Here is a 12,351-nt window from a genome sequence, read left to right on the forward strand (position 1 = left end):
GATCGGCGCCAAGCACACGGTGCAGGTTTGCACGGACCACAAGAATCTAGAGCACTGGCGCACGGCACAGTTCCTGAACCAGAGGCAGATACGTTGGGCTGAGTTCTTTGCGAACTTCGACTTCCGAATAGAGTATGTCCCGGGGGACACCAACATCATGGCAGACGCTCTCTCCCGTAAGCCACAGTATCTGGAGGACGCAACACCAGCGGCCGCCATGCACATCTTCGCACCTACAGTGTGGGCGTGCACCGCGGCGACCGTGGACCTAGAGGCGGTGCGACGAGCGTTGCAGGGGGACTCCTTCGCACAAGCAAAGATGGCAGAGGTGCAAAGGGGCAAGGCAGCGGCCGACGGTTTCCAGCTAAGAGATGGATTGCTCATCCGTAAAGGGGCCATCTACGTGCCGGGAGACGAACTTCGAGCCAAGGTGCTGCAGCAGCTGCACGACGCGCCCACGGCCGGGCACTTTGGCAAGGAGAAGACGGTGGAATTAGTAGCCAGGGATTTCTGGTGGCCTGGAATGAGAGGGGAGGTCGCAGACTACGTGGCGAGGTGTGACACCTGCCAGAGGGCCAAACCAGTGCACAAACCGCCGGCCGGACTGTTGGAACCGCTGCAAACTCCGGTCGAACCTTGGGAAAGGGTGGCCCTGGACTTTGTCACGGATCTGCCCAGCTCAAGGGGCAAGACGGCAGTGCTGGTGGTGGTGGACCTGTTTTCCAAGATGGCGCATTTCATTCCGTGTGCTAAGGTGGCCACGGCGGAGCAAACCGCCAAACTGTTCATAGACCACGTGTTCAAGGTTCACGGTCTGCCACGGTCTATTCTGTCCGACCGGGGGCGGCAGTTCATCTCGAATTTCTGGCAGAAGCTGATGGGCTTCCTGAACGTCAAGAGCAACCTGGCGTTGGCGAGACACCCGCAGACCAACGGGCAAGCGGAGCGGGTCAATGCCATCATGCAGCAGTACCTGAGATGTTATGCAAATCAACAGCCTGCGACGTGGGCGGATTACCTGCCGCTTGCCGAGTTCGCCTACAACAACACGAAGCACGTGTCCACGGGGGTCACGCCGTTCTTCGCCAACAACGGGAGGCACCCCAGAACCTTCCCGGGACTGGAAAGAATGGGGGAGGGGGAGCCGCAGACAGCAGATGCGTTCGCGTCGGAGCTGCAGGAAGTCCACGATCAGCTGAGGCGCCACCTGGAGCTGGCCAAGCACGCATACAAGGTACAAGCAGACAAGCACAGAAGGGTTGGAGAAGAGCTCCACGTGGGAGACTGGGTTTGGTTAGCAGCCCACGCAGTGCCGGCCAGGTCGTTGGCCAAGAAGAAACTAGGGCATAAACAACTGGGGCCCTACCAAGTCGAAGAGCAGGTCAACCCGGTAGCTTTCAGACTGGCACTTCCGGAGGGTTCCAGAATGCATCCGGTATTCCACAGATCGGTGCTCACTCCCTACAAGGCACCGCACAGGTTCCAGGAACCCGGAACGGCGCCGAGTCCGGCCAGAGACAGAACAGGGCACGCGGGAGTGGCACAGAAGGAGCGCATCAACGAAGTCACGGAGATTTTGGACTCCAGATGGGGGGAAGAGGGGGTAGAATACTTTCTCGCCAAGGAGGGCACCCCGGCCAGTGCGAACAGCTGGGTGCCGGGCTACGCCTTAGACGAACCTCTGCTCAAAGACGAGTTTCATGCCCTCTTCCCACATAGACCTATGCCAGCAGACTTTTTCGACGACTGGCTTTTCACGCCCACGCTTTCGGCCAGCACGTTCCGGGGGTTCGACTCGGACGAGGAACCGACACGAGACGTCCGTTCCCCGGAGGGGTCACCCTCGGGATCTGCCTCAGAACCCTCGTATTGGTGGGACGATAGGCCAGAGGAGCAGTTCCGCAGAAAGTGGCTGGAATGCTCAGGACAAGCAACGCCGCCAGGAGGAAGTGAGGGAGAGACGGACATGGACATTTTCGGGGACGACCCTGGTTTCGAGCACGGCGGCACAGAGATGGAAGCGGAGGTGACCGTCGTCGACGAGAGCAGGGAGGAAGACCCGGGAGAGTTCAGATGGAGGCCCGCCACGGGAAGCGACCGATATCCGACGTTCGTCCCTTTGCAACAGCAGCCCCCAGCTCCAGCACCGGAAGGAGGGGAGGGGGGAATGGGGGGCTTCGAGGGGGGGATGGATGTCAGGGGTTTAGGAGCAGAGGCACGGGCAAGGGAGGAAACAGAGAGCGAAGGGGAGGAGGCAGAAGAAAAGATGAGTGATGACGACGACCCGAGATCTCCTAGTCTTTCCAGTGAATCAGAGGATTCACAGAAAGGAGCACCAGTGGCCAGGGCAAGGGGGGAGTCTAGGGGGGCACCCCAGGAAGATAGAGCCAGAGGGGACTCAGGGGGGAGCAGCTGGAAATCGGGACCAGCGTCACCGCCAGGAAGCAGGGAAGAGGAAGGGAGCCAGGGGGGAAGCGCTGGCAGCTCACCACAGGAGGGAGGGCATGAGTCAGGAGTGGCCACACCTCCATCGGGGAGCGAAGAAACGGTTAAGAGGAAAGTGGAAGGTTGGGCGCGCGCGCCAAGTTCAAATGCAGAGGAAGGCGGCGCAGTAAGCAGCCCCGAAAGGGAACCAGGTCCTAAAGCCCGGCGCAAGGAGGCAGGAGGGTCCGGGTCAGCGTCAGAAGAATCCCGGAAGGAAGAAGCCCCGGGGGGTAGAGGGACCCAGAGGAGGACAGTCAGGCGGAAAAGGTGGAGCAAGGCTAGGATATTAAGTTGGTGCACACGGGGCGGAGACTCAGACGGAGCTTCGCCGATCTAGCTACTAGACGTAGAGTTGCGCGCAGCAGCGTGAGAATGGAAACTGTAATTCAATAAAGACTTTTACTTAATGATCGCTGGCTAGCGTGATCCTCTGTGAGCTAGGATCTTCAAGCAGCTCTGACAACATATGTTTGACAGAACTATTTGGAAGTTGCTGGAAAACTTTGGACATTGGGATGCAGAAAGGGGAGGTATGGGGGAGTCCGAGAAACAAGGTTTATGAAAAAAAAAGTTATGAAACTATACGTGTTTGTATGTCTTTTTATATGTTTGTATTGTTCTAAAAATTTTGTAAAACCAATAAAACTTACATTTGCTCCAAATTCTTCAGGTCGGGCATTGTTTTCTTTATTGGAGAAGACTGAGGCAAAGAAGGCATTGAGGAGTTCAGCCCTTTCTGTGTCCCCTGTTTGCATTTCACCATCTTCTCCTCTGAGTGACCCCACTGTTTCTTTGTTCTTCCTTTTGCTACGAACATACCCATAAAAGCCTTTTTTGTTGCTTTTAACCTCTCTAGCAAGCCTGAGTTCATTCTGTGCTTTAGCTTTTCTGACTTTGTGTCTACACGTGCTGGCTATTTGTTTGAATTCCTCTTTGGTGGTTTCCCCCCTTTTCCATTTTTTGTACACATCCTTTTTTAATCTTAACTCAGTTAAAAGTTCTTTAGATAGCCACCCTGGCTTCTTTAGGCACCTTCCATGTTTCCGTCTCATTGGTATTGCCTGACGTTGTGCTTTTACTATCTCCCTCTTAACAAACTCCCAGCCATCATGAACCCCCTTTCCTTTCAGTATTACTGTCCATGGGATCTCACCCAGCACTTCCCTAAGTTTTATGAAGTTGGCTTTCTTAAAGTCAAGAAATTGAGTCCTAGTATGCTTGGCTGCTTCTTTCCACTGTGTAGTAAACTTCAGAAGAGCATGATCACTCGCACCTAATGATCCTTCCACTTCTACCCCACTAACCAGGTCATCAACATTGGTTAGGACCAGATCTAAAATGGATGTTCCTCTTGTTGCTTCTCCCACTTTCTGGACAATGAAGTTGTCTGCAAGGCCAGTGAGGAATCTGTTTGACCTTATGCTCTTGGCTGAGTTTGACATCCAACAAATATCCGGGTAATTGAAGTCCCCCATTACTACTATCTCCCTTCCTTTTGCATGCTTGGCCATCTGTTCCAGGAAGGCATCATCTATGTCCTCCGTTTGGCTTGGGGATCTATAGTAAACTCCCACAATGAGGTCTCTGTTATTCTTCTCTCCCTTAATTTTGACCCAAATGCTCTCACTTTGGCTTTGAGGTTCTAAATCTTGGATCTCTTCACAGGTATACACATCCCTGACATATAACGCCACTCCTCCTCCTTTCTTGTCTGGTCTGTTTCTCTGAAATAGATTGTATCCCTCCATTATTACATTCCAATCGTGGGACTTATCCCACCAGGTTTCAGTGATGCCTATTATGTCATATTTAGTTTGCTGTACCAAGAGCTCAAGCTCATCTTGTTTATTTCCCATGCTTTGCGCATTAGTGTACAGACATTGAAGTCCATTAATCATTCCCCCGTGTCTCTTATTTAAGGATTTTTTCCTCCCACCACTAGGTCTGTGTGCTGTTTGCTCCATTTGGATGATCATCTTCATCAATTGATAGACTCCTACCTTCAGGAGCACTGTCTCCCTCCCCCACATTAGTCAGTTTAAAGCCCTCCTGATGAGGTTTCTGAGATTTTTGGCAAAAACATTTCTCCCAACCGTTGCGAGGTGCAGCCCATCGCTTGCCAGAAGTCCATCTTCAAGAAACTGCAGTCCATGATCTAAGAATCCAAACCGTTCCTGTTTACACCATTTGCGAAGCCAGCTGTTCACTTCCACTATTTTCCCCTCTCTCCCTGGGCCACGTCGTTCAACTGGGAGGACAGATGAGATGACAATTTGTGCATTTAATTGCTTCAATTTCCTGCCCACTTCTTAGAAAGTTTCAATTTCCTGCCCACTTCTTAGAAAGTTTGTACCTAAGTCCATCATTTCTAAATTGTTTTTCATAAAAGCCCAGGACACATTATTAAATGCTTTTTCCACGTCTGTGAAAATTAATGCAGCTTGTTTATTTATTTTAGTTTCTAAATATTCAGTTATGTTTACTATATTTCGGATGTTATCTTTTAAATGCCCTCCTGGTAAAAAAAACCGGCCTGATCTGTGTGAATTTTTATGGCCATAATCTTTTTTAACCTCTGCAATAATACATATGCCAACAATTTATAGTCGTTGTCAAGTAATGATATCGGTCTAAAAATTTTTACATTTGTAAGGTCCGTTCCTTGTTTCGGTGTCAACGTAATAAACACTTCTTCCCATGTCTTGGGAATCTGCCCCTTTTCCATTATATTGTTCATTACCTCCTTCAAAATAGGAACTAATTGCTGGGTTAATTTCTTATAATATTTAATTGGTATACCATCAGGTCCTGGAGCCTTCCCATTTCTCCCTTGCTTGATTGCTTCTATAATTTCCTCTGAAATTGGTCTTTCTAATTGTTCTCTTCTTTCTTGTGCTATTGTCATTAGTTTATGTTCTCCTAAATAAGTTATTATCTTCTCCTTGTTTTCTTTGTGTGCTTTGTATAGTTCTTTATAAAATTTGAGAAAAACTTTCCTTATTTCTTTGGGATTATCTATTATTTCATTATTTATATTATTTATGTTATTCTGTCCTTGTTTTTTCTTTAATTGCCAGCCTAATCATTTTCCAGTTTTATTTGCTGATTCAAAGTTGTTTGGGTTTTTTTTGGGGGGGTTGGGGTTTTTTTTTTTTTGCTTTAATAGTTTAATTTCCCCTTCCACTTCTTGGTTTATAATCATCAATAATTTCATTTGTAACAATTTACTTCTTTTAATTTTGGGTCATCTGGTTTTTTAACCATCTTTTTTTCTATCTCTTTTATTTTGTTTAATATTTCTTCTTTATTCTTTTCTCTTTACCTTTTTTGAATACAATTCTGTTGCAGGAGGAATCCTCGCATAACAGCCTTGCTTGCATCCCAGACTACATTAAAGTCTGTGCCTTTATTTAGATTTAATTCAAAATATGTGTTTAAATATTTTTTAGTTCTTTTTAGCATCTCTGTAGTCTAATAGGCTGTCATTCATTCTCCACCTTCGTGTTGTTGGGTCCCTACTTCTCCACTCCATTACAGTAGCATTATGGTATGACAATGTCTTTGGTAATATTACAGCTTTCACCACTCTTATAGTTAATTATTTTGATATCCAGATTTGGTCTATCAGGCTTCAGCTTTGATTTGGTTCAGAATAATATGTGAATTGTTTTGTTAATGGGTTTTTTAGTCTCCATATATCCACTTATTCATTCATTCTCTGTTAAGGATAAAAAGCAGTTCGGTAATTTCCCCTAGTCTGTTTTCATTTTTCTTATTGATCTATCCATTTCTATTGAAATTATCCCATTAAAATCTCCCATCAATATAATCTTGTTGTCTGAGTATTCTGTCAGTCTTTCCTTTCATTTGGCACATATACCCCCACTATGATTATTTTTTCTCCTTCTATTTGTACCTGTATCACTATTCTTCCTTCGTTATCTTTAAATATTTGTTGTGCATTATATTTATTTTTAACATATATGACCACTCCTCTCTTCTTTTGCACGTCTGAGGAGATAAATTTGTTCCCCAATTTTTTGTTCCTTAATACACTGTTATGTTTTCGTGTTACGTGTGTTTCTTGCAAACAGATTATGTCTACATTTTTTTAAAAACTCATGTTCAATTTTATTCCTTTTGGCTTTATGCCATTCATGCCATTAACATTCCATGATAATACTTTAATGTTTCGTTTAGCTGAAAATACTGCAACCAGACAGTCAGATGTGTCCTAATTTCTTCAAAACAATTTAGTCTTAATTTGTTTTCTTTTTCTTCCTGTAGATCTTTATAAATTGCCCAATTACTTCTCAAGTGTTTTTTTTCCTTGACTGAAAACGCTTCTGTCGGGGACAGCCACCATGGCTTCTTTGGTTCTAGTAAGTCCTTATACTTGGCCCACACTGTGTAAAGTGACTTCCTAATCACGTGGTTCAAAAACCCTTTGTGGACTTTAACCTTTTCATATCCCAGATAAGTGTGCCAGCCATATCTATTGTTAAATCCTTCTAGATCTAGGAGGTCTGTGTTTTTTTAATGTCATCCATTCCCTAATCCAGGTCAGGCATGCTGCCTCATGATATAATTGCAGGCCCAGCAGGGCAAAACCTCCCCTCTCTTTAACATCAATCAATAATTTATGTTTAATCCTGGGCTTTTTGCCTCCAGATGAATCTTGAGATGTCATAGAATCATAGAATCATAGAATCATAGAGTTGGAAGAGACCACAAGGGCCATCGAGTCCAACCCCCTGCCAAGCAGGAAACACCATCAGAGCACTCCTGACATATGGTTGTCAAGCCTCTGCTTAAAGACCTCCAAAGTAGGAGACTCCACCACACTCCTTGGCAGCAAATTCCACTGTCGAACAGCTCTTACTGTCAGGAAGTTCTTCCTAATGTTTAGGTGGAATCTTCTTTCTTGTAGTTTGGATCCATTGCTCCGTGTCCGCTTCTCTGGAGCAGCAGAAAGCAACCTTTCTCCCTCCTCTATGTGACATCCTTTTATATATTTGAACATGGCTATCATATCACCCCTTAACCTCCTCTTCTCCAGGCTAAACATGCCCAGCTCCCTTAGCCGTTCCTCATAAGGCATCGTTTCCAGGCCTTTGACCATTTTGGTTGCCCTCCTCTGGACACGTTCCAGTTTGTCAGTGTCCTTCTTGAACTGTGGTGCCCAGAACTGGACACAGTACTCCAGGTGAGGTCTGACCAGAGCAGAATACAGTGGCACTATTACTTCCCTTGATCTAGATGCTATACTCCTATTGATGCAGCCCAGAATTGCATTTGCTTTTTCAGCTGCCGCGTCACACTGTTGGCTCATGTCAAGTTTGTGGTCAACCAAGACTCCTAGATCCTTTTCACATGTACTGCTCTCAAGCCAGGTGTCCCCCATCTTGTATTTGTGCCTCTCATTTTTTTTTGCCCAAATGCAATACTTTACATTTCTCCCTGTTAAAATTCATCTTGTTTGTTTTGGCCCAGTTCTCTAATCTGTCAAGGTCGTTTTGAAGTGTGATCCTGTCCTCTGGGGTGTTAGCCACCCCTCCCAGTTTGGTGTCATCTGCAAATTTGATCAGGATGCCCTTGAGTCCATCATCCAAGTCGTTGATAAAGATGTTGAATAAGACCGGGCCCAAGACAGAACCCTGTGGCACCCCACTAGTCACTCTTCTCCAGGATGAAGAGGAACCATTGATGAGCACCCTTTGGTTTCGGTCAGTCAGCCAGTTACAAATCCACTGAGTGGTAGCATAGTCAAGACCGCATTTTACCAGCTTCTTTACAAGAATATCATGGGGCACCTTGTCAAATGCCTTGCTGAAATCAAGGTAGGCTACATCCACTGCGTTCCCTTCATCTACCAGGCTTGTAATTCTGTCAAAAAACGAGATCAGGTTAGTCTGACATGACTTATTTTTCAGAAATCCATGCTGACTATTGGCGATCACAGCATTCCTTTCTAGGTGCTCACAGACTGTTTGCTTAATGATCTGCTCCAGAATCTTCCCTGGTATTGATGTCAGACTGACTGGGCGGTAATTATTTGGGTCCTCTCTTTCCCCCTTTTTGAAAATAGGGACAACATTTGCCCTCCTCCAGTCTGCCAGGACTTCGCCTGTTCTCCAGGAATTCTCAAAGATGACTGCCAGTGGTTCTGAGATCACATCTGCCAGTTCTTTTAATACTCTTGGATGCAGTTCATCTGGCCCTGGAGACTTGAATACATCTAAACTAGCCAAGTATTCTTGTCCTTAGTTATTCTGGGCTGTGTTTCCTTTGCTGACTCATTTGCTCCAAATTCTTCAGGTCGGGCATTGTTTTCTTTATCGGAGAAGACTGAGGCAAAGAAGGCATTGAGGAGTTCAGCCCTTTCTGTGTCCCCTGTTTGCATTTCACCATCTTCTCCTCTGAGTGACCCCACTGTTTCTTTGTTCTTCCTTTTGCTACGAACATACCCATAAAAGCCTTTTTTGTTGCTTTTAACCTCTCTAGCAAGCCTGAGTTCATTCTGTGCTTTAGCTTTTCTGACTTTGTGTCTACACGTGCTGGCTATTTGTTTGAATTCCTCTTTGGTGGTTTCCCCCCTTTTCCATTTTTTGTACACATCCTTTTTTAATCTTAACTCGGTTAAAAGTTCATTAGCTAGCCACCCTGGCTTCTTTAAGCACCTTCCATGTTTCCGTCTCATTGGTATTGCCTGACGTTGTGCTTTTACTATCTCCCTCTTAACAAACTCCCAGCCATCATGAAGTCCCTTTCCTTTTAGTATTCCTGTCCATGGGATCTCACCCAGCACTTCCCTAAGTTTTATGAAGTCGGCTTTCTTAAAGTCAAGAAATTGAGTCCTAGTATGCTTGGCTGCTCCTTTCCGCTGTATAGTAAACTTCAGAAGAGCATGATCACTCGCGCCTAATGATCCTTCCACTTCTACGCCACTAACCAGATCAAAAACATTGGTTAGGACCAGATCTAAAATGGATGTTCCTCTTGTTGCTTCTCCCACTTTCTGGACAATGAAGTTGTCTGCAAGGCCAGTGAGGAATCTGTTTGACCTTATGCTCTTGGCTGAGTTTGACATCCAACAAATATCCGGGTAATTGAAGTCCCCCATTACTACTATCTCCCTTCCTTTTGCATGCTTGGCCATCTGTTCCAGGAAGGCATCATCTATGTCCTCCGTTTGGCTTGGGGATCTATAGTAAACTCCCACAATGAGATCTCTGTTATTCTTCTCTCCCTTAATTTTGACCCAAATGCTCTCACTTTGGCTTTGAGGTTCTAAATCTTGGATCTCTTCACAGGTATACACATCCCTGACATATAACGCCACTCCTCCTCCTTTCTTGTCTGGTCTGTTTCTCTGAAATAGATTGTATCCCCCCATTATTACATTCCAATCGTGGGACTTATCCCACCAGGTTTCAGTGATGCCTATTATGTCATATTTAGTTTGCTGTACCAAGAGCTCAAGCTCATCTGGTTTATTTCCCATGCTTTGCGCATTAGTGTACAGACATTGAAGTCCATTAATCATTCCCCCGTGTCTCTTATTTAAGGATTTTTTCCTCCCACCACTAGGTCTGCGTGCTGTTTGCTCCATTTGGTCTATGACATTTGGATGATCATCTTCATCAATTGATAGACTCCTACCTTCAGGAGCACTGTCTCCCTCCCCCACATTAGTCAGTTTAAAGCCCTTTGCCAATCTTTAAAGCAACTTATTCCCATAGTTATTGGAATTGATTGAAATTGGAAAATCATTCTTGGGAGCACACTCATTTTTATTGTGGAGATTGTGCCCCAGAAGGAGATATTCAATCTGCTTCAAATCTCCAAGTTCTTTTTAATGTCCTTACAAGTCTGAGCATAATTGTCCTGAAATAAGTTGATGTTATTTGTCATTAGCCAAATGCCCAGATACTTTGCTTTTTTACTAATTTCTAATCCACAAGTTTGTTGTAGTTCATTTTTCTCCTGACTCCGCAGGTACTTTGCAATAATTTTGTTTTTTTCTTATTCAGTTTGAGTCCCGCCACTTGTCCAGATTCATGTGGTAATGATCAAGTCATCCGCAAATGCCTTTAATTTGTACATTCCCCCCCAACTACTATGCCTCTTATCTTCTTGTCTTCTCTTATTTTCTTGTTTAAAATTTCCAGTACTAATATAAATAGGAGTGGGGACAAAGGACACCCTTGCCTTGTCCCATTCCTTATATCGCCACTTTCCGTGATATTACTGTTTATGATCAGTTTAGCTCTTTGCTCCAAATAGATCGCCTCTATTCCTCTGCAGAAAGTCTCTCCTAAACTCATATGTTTAATTTGTGTCTTCATAAAATCCTAGGATATGTTGCCAAACACCTTTTCTGTGTCTACTAACATGAGTACTGCTGGCTTATCATTTATTTCCTCTAGATATTCCAAAATATTGATGACATTCCTGATATTACCATTTATTTGCTGTCCAGGGAGAAAACCCACTTGGTCCTCGTGGATCAATGTCCTTTGCATTCTTTCCTTATAATTTGGGATATTTAATGTGATTTGATTGGATTGTTAAAATAGAAAATTTAATAAAAAATATTGCTTTAAAAATGTCCTTTTCAGTCTTTCCACTAAGATAGCTGCAAAAAGTTTGTAATCATTACTGAGTTGGCCTATCACTGGAGATAAGTGTTAGGTCTGTCCCCTGTTTTGGGAGCAGTGTCATGTATGCTTCCTTCCATGTCTCCGGTATTCTACCTTTAATTAGTACATTGTTCATCACATCTTTTATAGGTTGTGATATTACTTCCTCCAATTTCTTGTAGTAACAGGCTGATAATTCGTCTGGTCCCGGTGACTTCCCAGTGTAGCCTTATTGGAATTCACTGATTGGGTCAGTGTTGCTTCGGGACAGGAGGAAGGAAGTCAAACGACACCTGAGGTTGATTCAAAGAAAGAGTTTATTCTGCTCTCCGGATAGCAGAAGGCACTTGTGTGATCAAGTCCACAGCAAGTCCAAAGAAATGACAAGTTTCATGCAGTATATATATCCTCCAGGCATCCTCTCCCCCTTCCCTAGCTACGTCAGCTTGACATCACATATGTTCCTGACCTCAACCATAAAAGGATCTTCCTTCCTGTACTTCTGACCATAAAAGGATCTTCCTCTTCCTACGCTTATCTGGGACGAGGTAATCATCTCCGGGAACACACTCTGGCATTTGTTCCCGGACCTGGGTTTGTGTGTCAGAGTGTGTTCAGGACGTAAGATAAAGCACACACGCATCATCCCTGCTGTACTGGAACTTGGCAAGGTCACTCATTGCCGCCACGGATTGATAAGGGAGAGAGCTCTGTTCTTGTTATGGATTTACTCAACGGCTTGAGTTTATGCATTTTAGCTAAGGAAAAATAGGGATTTTGGTGCAATTTAAAACTGCCTGCACAGTCAGTTTTTGGGTTTTGGAAACCCATTCCTTCACCAGATTTGGCATTCTTAATTGCTTGTTGGATTTCCATAGCTGTAATTGGTGCGTTAAGGTGTTGGATTTTTGGCAGGTTGCTTTGTTTTGGAAATCCCTCAATATGTTCCTGATTTTCCACTCCCTTATGATATAATTCTGTGTAATAGTTTATAAAATTCTTACATATCTCATTCAGTTCTTCTATTGTTTTCTCTCCTATTTTCAATTTATTTATAGTCCTCTCACTTGCCTTTTTTAAGTTGCCACGCCAGCAATTACCCTGGCTTATTTCCAAATTTGAAGTTCCTATGTTTAAGCCTTTTTATATTCCATTCAACTTCTTGGTTTACAAGTATTGAGTATTTTGTTTGTAATAATTTAATATTCTGCTTGGTTGTTTCACT

This window comes from Podarcis liolepis (genome assembly GCF_965112155.1).
Source record: "Podarcis liolepis genome assembly, chromosome: 10".
Taxonomy (NCBI): Eukaryota; Metazoa; Chordata; class Lepidosauria; order Squamata; family Lacertidae; genus Podarcis; species Podarcis liolepis.